The sequence below is a fragment of the Equus przewalskii genome, chromosome 1 (assembly GCF_037783145.1).
Source record: "Equus przewalskii isolate Varuska chromosome 1, EquPr2, whole genome shotgun sequence".
NCBI classification, from domain to species: Eukaryota; Metazoa; Chordata; class Mammalia; order Perissodactyla; family Equidae; genus Equus; species Equus przewalskii.
Window position 1 is genome coordinate 115573983 of NC_091831.1, and position 12432 is coordinate 115586414.

Here is a 12432-nt window from a genome sequence, read left to right on the forward strand (position 1 = left end):
GGCTGATCCTGAACAGCTCGCCTTCTTTGGTGCATAGGAACTGAAGGGAGAGCTGGATCTATTTTTCTTCTCCTCTAATTCCCTAGTGCACCTTTCTCCAGAGCTTCTAACAAAACCTCATAATGCTATCCTCCATGACTGCTGTTTTAAAACGTTTGTTCTGGTGGGCATACGGGAAATATAATTAAAAACAAATCCCCTCCCAACCCAGAAAACCTCTCCACAAAGGTAGAAGAGAAAGCAAACAATTTTATTATTGAATAAGTATTAAACCAGATTGTGATGTGCATCTCAGGCAATTCACTAAGAGATCGCAAAGATAGAAAGGAATCTTACCCTTTTACAGAGCCAAGCAGATACAACCCATTACATAGGTGTTCTCAAGATAAACAATAACTAGTCCTCAAGTAAAAAGACTTGACAGCACCATTTGTCACGCATAGCTCATCTTAAATTCACTTGGCAGCTGGGGTGGCCATCTGTGTTAACTGATTGCCTTTGTCCAAAGGAAACATAAGCTTCTCGTCTCTTTATGGCAGGAGGCAGTTCTGCAGCTCAGAGGCTCCTATTCTCCCACAGGAGCTGGCAGGTCGGGCATCAGCTTCCTCAAGGTGACATTTTTAAGAGACAGTTCCCAGGTCCTTGAGAAAGATATTCCTAGGTCTTAAAGCTGGCAAAAGGCTTATTTAGCTTTAAAAAAAGATTTGCATACATTTCAAAGGGAGACAGAGAAACAGCTTACACAATGACAAGTTTTCTAAAGTAAAGGTTCTAAGGAAAGGGAAGGAGCAAGTCTCTTTTTATTTCAACAGAAGAAGTAAGCCCCTTATTTTTAATTTGTATTTGCCCTTACACGGGCATGAAGAAACCACTGGAAAAACTTTGTTTTAAAATGGTTCTTTGAAAAAATAAATTATGAAATGCTTCTAAGGGTGGAAAAGCTACAATTTCTTAAAGCAGAATCTTGAGGGGAGATGAAAACCACTGCTCTTGGTGACGTAAAGCCACTTTATGCAAAACGGTTGGCACATTTTTAAGTAGCTTCAAAAGTCAGCAATTGTGCAACCAATAGCAGTTGCTATGGTAGCAAAAGTTAGTGTTATTCTAGGCTATTTGGTGATGAATTGTCTGGAGCTGCTGCTGGCTGCAGGAAGTCATATTTTCTGTGTGGATTTGTTAGTTTTTATACCATATTAAGGGCAGGAAGAGGCTGAGCGGACTGTGTGGAAAGCAAGCTATGAAAGCAGGGCATATACAACATGAGGTCTGAGCAGCAGTAAATCACAAATCAGAGAAATGTTGAAAATTAGAAGCACCTGGGTTCCTCCTGTCCAACCAATCCTTACTGAGGACCGGGCTAGGGTTGGAACGGGAGACGGCAACTTAGTGGTTGCTCTTAGTGTGGAGAGCACACAGCAACTGTGTGCTGCACAGAAATTTCCTGATTGTATACGTGATCTCCTCCCACCCCTCCAATCACTCAGCAGGATATGCACCATTTCATTCATTTTACAGATGAGGAATCGAAGGCTTATGAAAATAAAGGTGACGTGTCCAAGATCCTGGAGTTAGTGGCAGAGTCAGGAACAGAATCTAGCCTTTCACTCTTAAAGTGGGAAGAATTGGTAGTATTGATCTGCAAAGAAATTCAGGGAAGAAATCTGTTTACTGGAGGAAGGAGTGGTTGGTTTCAAAGTTAGAGGAGGGAATAGAATTAGTATCATTGGTGAATTTCAGTGCAGGTTATTTAGAGAGAAAGAGAGGGACAAAAAAAAGAGAGCAAGCTGACGGCACAGACGAGTGCTTCACTAGAATATAAGTCACAAGAGGGTAAGGATTGTGTCTGCTTCCTTTACCATTGTATCTCTAGGCCTTGGAATAGCACTAGGCAGACAAAAGATCCCCAATAAAAAGTTGCTGAATGATTCTTGAATGAATTCTTGCAACAACACAAAGCTGAGAGAAGAGCACAGGGGGAGTTTAACCAAGTACATTTAGGGTCTGAGTAAAGATGAAAATAACACATTATCAAGAACTGTGACAAGTCTAAGATATCCTACTTACAAGCTACCAAGTTAGCCTGTCACAGTTTCAAGGATGCTGGCAGAAAACAGAAGACTCCTGGGTCAGAGACAAAGGACTTTGTGACTCTTAGTGATAGCAATGCCAGAATATCAGCATTTTTTTTTTTTTTTTTTTTTGTCTCACAGAATGACATAAAGAGGTGTAGGTGACACTTGCATTTCAGGAGAAGAACCCTGAATTAGGGAACCTGAATCTTTTTTAATTGGCAGTAAACATGCCCGCCCTTCACTTCAGAGGGAGACACTATCTCTATCTCCCGGGGCCATTCACTATGTAGACACAAAAAATCCATAATCAATCTATAAATCAAAATTGGAGTGAGTTTATCATGGGTCAGATCTGAGGACTAGCCCAGGGTCTTCCTTCCCCAAAGGAGGAAGGGCACCAAAGAAATGGGGTGTACAGAGTGGTTATATACCTTCTTGGAACAAAGAGCATACATCACATATGATAGGAATGTCCCTTTTACGATTGTCATGAGATGCTTAGCTGGCACAGCATGTTGGTGGTCACAAGGGGAGCACAGCAGGTCAGTCATTAATCCTTAGTTTAGGAAAAGATGCTTATCCTTAAAGAAATGCCAATATGGGGGGAAGTTACATCCCTATCTTTAAGGGTATCACTCTTATTTTGGGGACATAGTATGTTTAAAGCAGACATACAACAATGCATGCTCAACAGGGCACATCAGGCCCTTTTGGAGAAACAAGGTCAGGCCAAATTAATTTTAACCCAAATGCCTTTCTCGTATACTCCAATATATCCTTTGCTTGTCATTTATTTATCGTTCCCCCCTCCCCTTTGATCTACAATCTTTCAATAGAAAGCACTGATGATCAAAATATTGTCCCTTGGTGCCAGGGTGGTTACTGTCTGCCTTGGGTCCATCATGTCCCTCATTGCTTTTATCTCATTTATTTTCCCAGTTGTCCACATTAGGGGGAAGTAGTCAGACAAGCATAGAGGTATACATTAACAGAGGAAGCATTTCATAGATTATATAATTTTTCAATTAATTTTAGGTTGTTGCATAAACATTGTACATGTGCTTTTACCTGATTCCTTATGTTCACATTGTTTACAATTATAAAAGATTCATTTAAGACATTCACTTGCTTTTTCATGTGCTTTAGCAGAGAGGACACACTGGAAGATTTACCACATATAAAAGCACAGCATTCAGTTTGAATAATTATATATGTACCACCTTGGGATGCAGTTAAAATATCTAACGCCATTCTATTTTGAAGAACAGTCTTTCCCATTCAAGACATTTTAGTATTTAATAAGACTATTCTTTCTTGACTATCATTAAGGGCTTGTTGAGTAAATTTAGTCAGGACTTCTATATGTGATATGACATCCTCTAGCCCCAAAGAAGCAACAAATATAGCCATAGGTGGCCATACCGGTGGAACACTGAATGAGCCCATCTGGCCTTAAAGAGAAGAAGATTGGCAACTGGTGTTAGCTCAGTGTGAATCCTTCCTTGCATCCAAGGGAAGCTCCGGGTGCAGTGTTTTAGCCATCCAGGCAGTAGCCAAGGCTAGAGATTTGTTCCACATGACCACCAAGTTCCATTAGGAGCCACCCAATAAATGCTTGGCCTTTGAGACCAGTCTGTTCCAAATCAATCACTTTCTTTAAGTATGATAGTATTCTGAAAACCTTAAATGGAACATTATAAAATAGGTATACAGTTTAAGCATTACAAAGGTTTAAATGAGGAGCTACAAGGTCGAGAATACAGACCTGGTCTGGAGTCTTGGGACAGCTGTCTACAACAGATGCCGTCTTCTTCTCATCCTGTTTTGGAGATATTTGCATTGATCAGTTCAAGTCAGGTATCAAAAATAGGAACTGAAACCCACTCAGGTGGAGAAGGCTTTTTTAAATGAAAAATGTGAATGCCTTTTGATTCTGTAGTGCATGAATTGGTTAAAAGTACTTGGTATGGTCCTTTCCAACAGGGCTGCAGAGAGTCTTTTATTTGATGCCTCTTCTGATAAATTCTCCAGGTGAGTCCATGAACCTCAAGGTCTTCATCTTCCAGGAGCTCTCTGTGAAAAGAATCAGCTACCAACCTCTCATTTCTTTTAAGTGTCTCAATGACATTTGACAATAATTAAGATATCTCAGGGGGCAGGCCCAGTGACATAATGGTTAAGTTCACACACTCCAATTTGGTGGCCTAGGGTTCAAGGGTTCAGACCCCAGGTGCAGACCTACACGCTACTCATCAAGCCATGCTATGGTGGCATCCCACATATAAAACAGAGGAAGATTGGCACAGATGTTAGCTCAATGATAATCTTCCTCAAGCAAAAAAAAGAGGAAAATTGGTAACAGATGTTAGCTCAGGGCCAATCTTCCTCACCAAAAATAAATAAATAAATAAAAACAATTAAGACGTCTCCTTTAAGCAAAGTTGGTTAATACATTCCTTTATCTAATTGCATAGGCCATCCAGTTATTATCTCAAGAGGAGACAGCTGATGTTTACCAAAGGGTAAGGTATAAGATTGAGGAGCACTAGCAGAAGAGCTCTTGGCCATGAGAGATCAAACGCTTCTGAAAGCTTTGCCAACCGAGTGTTGACTGTGCTGTTAGTTAAAATGTTGTATTGCTGGCCAAATGTCACAAATAGATTTAATTATTTGTCCAGCGAAATGAGTTCCCAGGTTGCTGCATAACTCAGTAGGAATTCCTCAAACAGGAATTATCCTTTCCAATAATAATTTACCTAAAGCCATCACTCTTCTGTAAGTAAAGGCCTCAACCCAATGTGAGAACATACAGATCATTACCAAGGTACATTTATCCTTGAGATGGCGGCATTTGAACAAAGTCCAATTGCAAAGAGGAAAGTGGCCTTGTGATTCATGAAATAGTTTTCCTAGATTATGTTTTGGTCATATAGCACAATGAGTATAGGTTTTATGAGGTACTGTAGGAGAAAGTATCTAAAAGTATTGTTTTCCCCCTTTTGTTGCCACCTTTGTTTCTCTTCTTCTTTAGTGATTTCTTGAGCCTATAGAAGGAAATCTTTTACTCGGTTAGCAGAGTTAATAGAAAGTAGCAGGCATTCTCGAGGGTAGACAGCATATCCAGCCTGATAACATCCTTGCTTATCATTTAAGTAAGACCCACATGTAAACCAAATTAGATAATAGAATGCAATGATGTTGGAAGCAAGGTAGCAGGGTTAAGAGAGTGAATAATATTTATCTATACACTATAACCTAAGAAGGTTTATCATCATTCACTTGACAATGCTTCCCATGCAATTTAGCACCAAACAAGCCTAATTAGTATCTCCCTCTTTATAGAAGAGAAAACAAATTTCTTTGAGAAGTCCCAGGGGCCCTATGAAAATTCTCCGAGAAAGCTTTCTTTTTTTTCTTAAGTCCAAAGAAAGACTTCATTTAGGATATGAATTTTGGGGATCCTGTCAAAAATATCAAAAGGTTTTAAAACATTTGGTCAAACAAGATCAAGGGGTTGCTGATCTTGTCACTGTGAAACAAGGGACACTGTGAAACAATGCTTAGTTATCCATTCAACCAAAGTAAGACTCACTCAAAAGTAAAGAAAATCTTCTATAATCTCTTCATCAAAAGCAGGCTAAAAGTCCAGGAAAATTATCCTTTTTAAGAGAAAGAGAAAAACAAATTCTAATTTGTGTACCAGCTTACTTCTGATATTAAAACTCATTTACTTAATTAGATTTACTTCGATCTTAGCCAACTTGACCATCCATAAAATTCTTTTTTAGAGTTTGTTTTCAACAAACCTCCTATAACTTTCTTTTCACATTCAGAATTTGCCTTATGCCTTTCCTTTTTTTTTTCCCTCCCGGTACTCTGAGGCAAATTTATCTTTCTTAAAAAAACAAACAAAAATATTTCCATTCTTTATACCTTCCTTACCCAAAACATACATCTTTCCTTGAATACAAAGATGTTTTCCTTATCAATTTTTAGTAGCTTTAATCACATACATTAATTTGAATTTTTAACCCTTATTTATACACCATAATTTTTAGTGAAAACTAAGAAATAAGCAACAGTAAACTTTCTTTTACATTAGCATTTTGTGGCTTGGCAAATTTATAAATACCTTTTGTAATTTCTAGAAACATGTTACTTCACAGTAACTTTAATAAAATACAAGACACGCTTTCTAATAGACCCAAACACCTTTTAGTTTCTCTGGAATAAGAAGCCAAAAGTAGATAAACTTACACATGTTTAGTAACAAGGTTTCAGTATTTTATCTTATTTGAAAATGACCTAGATATTCAATGAATTTTTATCATTTAACTTCACCTAGTAAAACTTCAAAGTTTCAAGTTACCAGAGAGATTTTGGAAGTTACCTTTAATATACATGCCATAACACACAATTATTCTAAAAAGTTCACCCAACATTTTTATTTTTTTTCACATCAGTTTAGTTTACTCATTCCCAATAATTACTTAGATTGCCTACAAAACTTCATGAGACATTAGGCAAAATTAGCCATTATTTCAAGTTATTATTTTTACTAACCAGTTTTGCAATAGAGATAGCATCAGTTTATTTTACCAATAAATGTAGAATAAAGCCTGCATCATACCCAAACACTGACTACTCTGAGGGCATGCCTATTTCAATCAAACCAACAAATTTAAACAAGCTTTCATTACCAAAGATTATTTCATATCACATTAACTTGAAAGACATTTGGGTTAGCTGCATTTAGAAATAATTTATGTAAGCACTTACTTTAAGCCAATTAAATAGAGCTCTTTAGAAACCATACCATCTGGAGATAAAAATATCACACATACATAACATACATATAGACACACATACGTAGAGACTCCACAGCTGTTATTTTAAAATTACTACCATAAATCAGGTACACTAATAGGAAGCTCCCTAGCTATCAATCCAAATTTTGTTTTAAGCTTTTTTTTACTAACATTTTTAGAGAAGACACTCAAGATGCTAGATTTGGGGCATGGGTGCTCTTATGGCCATTTTTCTGACTTCTTTTTTTCTTCAGTTTTAGGAATTGGTGACGAGCTAGATAACAGTTCCCAGAGAGGCGAGGTCGTAATCCTGTCTGAGATAAAGGAGCTGGGTGGAATCTGAGCCGCCTCCAGAGCTGCTTTTTCAGCCTTACATGAGATTGTAAGTTGAGGACAGTTGTTCTACCTGTCCAACCGCATCACCCTAGTTTGCTTTTTTCTCCCCTGGGTGCTTAGTTTTATTTTAATTTAGGGAAGAAGGCCTAAAAAATTCCTATCAGGCTCTGAATATCAGCTTCCAGTTTGGCCAAATTCCTGGTCCTAAAGTTGCTAAATCCTTTCAAATACCTTGCCAGGTTTCAGCCAGGACAAACAGTACCTACCTGGTGGGACTGAACAGTTCCAGTAATCTTTAAAATATCATTTTCCCAGAAAATCTCTCAGAGTCTCATTAACTCAGAGAGTAGATTATAGGGGTGTCTGTAAAGTCATGGTCTATATTTTCCTTTAGGTACCTTTCCTTTATAATTTCATTTTTATTAGCTTTTGGCAACAAATCTTTCAACAAGGTTATTTTGGAATTTTGAAGTCTTTGCTTTTAAGTGCACTTATGAAATGATCTTATCTAATTAGAACATTCCTTCTAATGGCCAATGTAATTCCCCTGAGGCTGGTGGCAGTTTGGTAAGACCCTTAACCACGAATGGAAGACAACCCATGTTTCGTTTCTGTCTGACCATCTCTGACGGCAAAAAGAGGTTCAACCACAATTTGTCTGACCATATTTTCGGACCACCAACCTGGCGATTATTAAGCCAAGACCTCAGGACAAGAAACAAGCTTGGTAAGATTTTTTTCTTTTTGTGTTGTTCTTTATAAATATTTATAGCTTCCAGAACCCTTAGTTTGAGGAATTGTGCTGGCAGTTGGCAAGCTGGACTCTTTAAAAATTTCTCTGTTATCTGGCTCTTGAAAAGGAGCCCCACAGTGGCCGCTGTAATTTTAAACTATCCCAGTCATCTTGTCAGCCATTTACAGTTATCCTTATTTCGTCAAGCACTTGGAAGCTTCAGTATGAAGCCAGCCAGGGTTCTAAGGAGAGGCTGCCCATTCAGGTCAGCCTTTAGAAGCTTGATTTTCTGCTTTTCTTTCAGTTCATTTTACTTTAAAGTCTGAAAACTTTCTAGGGACAGTTTAAGGAGCTGGTATCCCTTCTCTTCGGAGCTGAACAAGTTCAGACTCTCACTTCTCTATCAAGCAGTTCGTTCAGACTTTACAAACATGATTCTTTTCAATTTAAAGCCAAATTAAAAAGGTCAACTTGCCCCATTCACTCCAAAGTTTCCCCTAGCCTCCCCTGGCCTAGGATATCCCCCGTAGGTTCCTCTTACCTAGAGTATGTACTGGTACCCCCTTAAGCCATTTAGTCTTAAGGTTTGAAACAGCTCTTATAAACTCTGAACCATCGACTTAAAATACGGAGGTCCAGGTTTCAGGAGAACTCACCGGGGTCACCTAAAGAATGCAGTGATCCGGGGGTGTGTTCAGTGGGCCCCTATAGGTATGACTGCTGGTTCAGTGTAGATTCCAGGTTGTCTCTGTTGGGTTTCTCTGCAATCCTGCTGCGACTACACTAAGAACTCTGTAGACATCATTGAAAAATCCAGTGTAGAACAAGGGCCTCTGCCTATAAGACATGCAGCAATGTCAAAGTCCCACAGAGAATTACCTCCCAACAATAAACTAGCACTATTTGACAATCACTGTCCCATGCACACAGCAGCTTCTTACCTCAAGCCCTGGAGACTCTCCACCCAAAGGCTTCCTCTGGCTGTGGGAACATGCTCAGCTCACTCTCAGAACAGGTCAGAAGGCAGAGGAGCGGGCACCCTGGGGATAGTCTGGACCAGTGATGAATAAGAGTTGGTAGACAAACACCCCAGCTACGTGGCCCCTCTGGTGAGACTGGGACAATTCTGAGGCATGTTCCACACCATCTCCCATTGCCCACAGTGGTGACCTGTGATTGTTAACATACACGATATGGACCCGCTTCCCTTTCCTGTCTCACCTTCTCACTTCCATGCTGGTGTTTCCTGGGATCACTCCCAAGTTAACTATGCATCCTCAAAGTCTAGTCTCAAAGTCTGCTTTGTGGGGAACCCAAACTAGGATGATTGATACAAGAAGTGCCCCAAGGGAGCAGACACTCAGGCTGAGATTCTGGAATTGGACCTCTCACTGGCCTGGTGGAAAAAAAGGATCTGAATTCTGCCAGTAAGTATGGTGGTAAGAACCCATGCTATGCTCAATATCTCAGTTACTACACAGGAGGAAGGGGATGAGCAGGCTTCAGCAGTGGGTCTGGCACTTGAAAAGTAAGGGGATGATGGGAATTACAAGGATAACAACAATGACTGTTATGAACAGCCATAGAAAGCAAGCCCAGACCACTGCTGTCATGCACTCATCAGCTCCTTACTTCCAACACCAGTGCTCCCTGCCTCGGGGTTCCTCTGGCCTTAAGACCATGCTCAGCACCCATTCAGTACAGGACATAGAGCTGAAGCCCCTGGATCAAGCCCTGGGAGTTATACCTTGCTCCTCTGGAAAGACAACTCTAAGGCATGTTCCACATGCCTCCCAGAGGTCCCCAGCAGGAATGAGGCCCAGTTCCCCACAGCGGCAACCTATTCACTAACACCCTACATTGGCTTCCTTCCTCCATCTGTCTTACTTCCCTACCTCCCTTTGGTATGTCCTAGAATCATCTCCCAAATAAACTACCCACACTCAAATCCTGGTTTCAGGGCCTGCTTTTGGTAGAATCCACTCTAAGACACCAGTATAATAACTTTCTATGCCTCCTGGTCCACAGGCATAGCTTCAAGTTCAGAGGAACTCTCACTGTGGGCCCTGATGGAACCATTCCACACTTTGAGAAACAGGACCTCTAATCCAACCAAATCAAAGTTTACAGGGAAGGAAGCACAGCCTTCTTAAGTGTGTCACTGGAGCGATAGAGAGAGCAACTATTCCTCCTTCCCCTCTCCTCCGCTCCCCAGACCTGCGCATTTTAGCTACTGGCAACACAGCTCTACCAATTGCTTATCCATTCAGTGTGCATATTGCATCCTGGACTTCAGCACACCAACCCTGCAGGTCATTCCACTATTATATTAGGCTGGTTCCTTCCAGCTAATGGGATGTATGGGAAGGCCAGTGGAAGCCATTGCGTATGCCATTATCAGTACTTTATCCATAAAATTGGTCCCTCATGTTGAGGCCACTTTATTCAGAATACCATGTCATTTCTGTCAGTCCACATATGGGAGTGCTGGCAGCCACACTGTAGACAGAGAAGGCAAACCCATATCTGCAGTAGATAAAAATCTAAGAAGAACAAATTGCTGCCCCATTAGGAGAGGAAGGGGTCTGATGTAATCAAGCTGTTACCATTGGCTGGCAGCCTTCCTCAGACAATGATGCCTTATGTAGGGCTCAACATCACTCTCACTTTTATTCTCACTGATCTATGACAATTCTTAATATACAAATGCTATTAATAATTTGCCATATATGCAATAATATTTTCCCCAGTTTTATTTTGCCTTTAAGTTTTATTTTTGATGAGTTTGTAGATATAGAAGTGTCTGATTTGGGGTTTGGGTAGATCTATCAATACTTTCCTTTAGGTTTTTGCCTTTGTTGCTGTGCTTAGAAAGCTTTCCTCATTCTGAGGTTATATAAATTTTCACCAGTATTCTCTAGTCTACTGATGACTTCTTTTTCCTTCTTCCTTTTTGAACATTTAGATGTTTCATCTATTTGGCGTTAGATAGGGATCTAATTTTGCCCCCAAATGATTAACCAGCACTTCTAACATTGTAAATTGTATCACCCAATCTTTCATCACTGGTTTGAGATGCTGTCATCTCCACATGCTAAATTCTTCTAGATTCTTGGTCTGTGTTGAGATTTTCTCTTCCATTCCACTCATCTACCAATTCATACACCATAATAAACTGTTTCAGTTGTCACAGCTTAAGGCACTTCAGTATCTGGTGGGAAAGCTCCCCTTCTTTATTAACAATCCCTAAAATTTTCCTCGCTATTTTGCATATCTTTTTAAAAGGAGACTTCAGTAAGAATTGGTGAGAACTACTCTGAAGCATCAGAGCTAGAGGAAAGAGGGAGAGGTTTCAAGGTTCCAGGATTAGTGGGAAGGACATGAGGGCTAAGGCCTGAGGAAATTGTGATCCAAGCCACACACGGCTTGCCTCAGTCCAAAAGAGAAGATCCAGTTGTGGTGGGGGTTTAGCCAGCCCTAGGTGAACTGCCCTCTGATGGAGAGTGAAGGTCTTCACTTGCACATTGAGAGGCAGAAGGGTTCGCCAAGCCATAGGTCAGGTTATGCACTGTCCCAGCAGTTGTAGAAGGCTCAGGAACCTCCGGGAAAACTATTTTTGCCTAAGTCTGTAACTACAGGAGTCAGGAAGGCAACATGTCAAAATAGAAGCTACAGAAGGGTTTGTTTGGAGAGAAGGATTCAAAATATGAAAGCTTTTCATAGATTTCCCATTGGAATCCTTTGAGAGAGCTGGGGCTAGGTTTGTAAAAGAAACAGAGACCCACTAAATTTAAGGGAATAGATTGCCCACCCACTGAGGTGACCAGAGAGTGGCCACCAACTCACAAGGAAGCAGGTCTCCAGAGCAGGCTGTGTGGGAACTGCCACTAAATGGTGAGCTGCCACATCTGAACGGGAATATGGACCAAAAATGTCAGGGCTTGGAAAAGAATGAAAGAGTACATCGAAAACTCTGTCCTCTGAGTTTGTTGGACAGTTTGACAGGTTAGAGATACACTGTAAGAGCTGTAACTTCCCACAGGGAAAGAGGGCAGGTTGAGAGCCATCCTATGTCTATAGATGTGTCTGATGTTTTTCCCTTTCAAGTGGGAGTTACAATTGCAAAGAGAGCGAAGAATGCTGTTGCTGCAGAAGCAGGCTGTGCAAGAACAGAGACCATGTGCTGGCGAACAAGGGCCTGTCTGATCCATGTGCTCAGTGATTTAGGAGTCCCTCTGAAACATCGTAATATTGCTCAGCTGGAAAAATGCAGTCACCGTACAAACCTTGGGAGGTTCTACTGGGAGTGTGTGTTTGTTTTAAATGAATACAACAGATTTGATTTTTTTTAATGTTTTTTTTCCTCATGAGGTATATACCGATTAGGAAATAATTTGTTTCTAAAATGATTCTCTGTGTTTTCAAAGTCACGATGTTAACTGAACTTTTTGAACATTTTCATTATGAAAATAAAGAGAGAATG

At 40.3% G+C, this 12432-nt stretch overlaps 1 long non-coding RNA gene across 1 annotated transcript; it reads right to left on the bottom strand.

The window, feature by feature from the left end:
* Positions 1 to 229: 229 nt before the first annotated feature.
* On the bottom strand, positions 230 to 4323 carry LOC139075594 (uncharacterized). Its single transcript, XR_011526185.1, has 2 exons — positions 3838 to 4323; positions 230 to 641 (listed from the first exon to the last, which is right to left on the bottom strand). It is a non-coding gene; the product is annotated as an uncharacterized lncRNA (long non-coding RNA).
* Positions 4324 to 12432: the final 8109 nt, after the last annotated feature.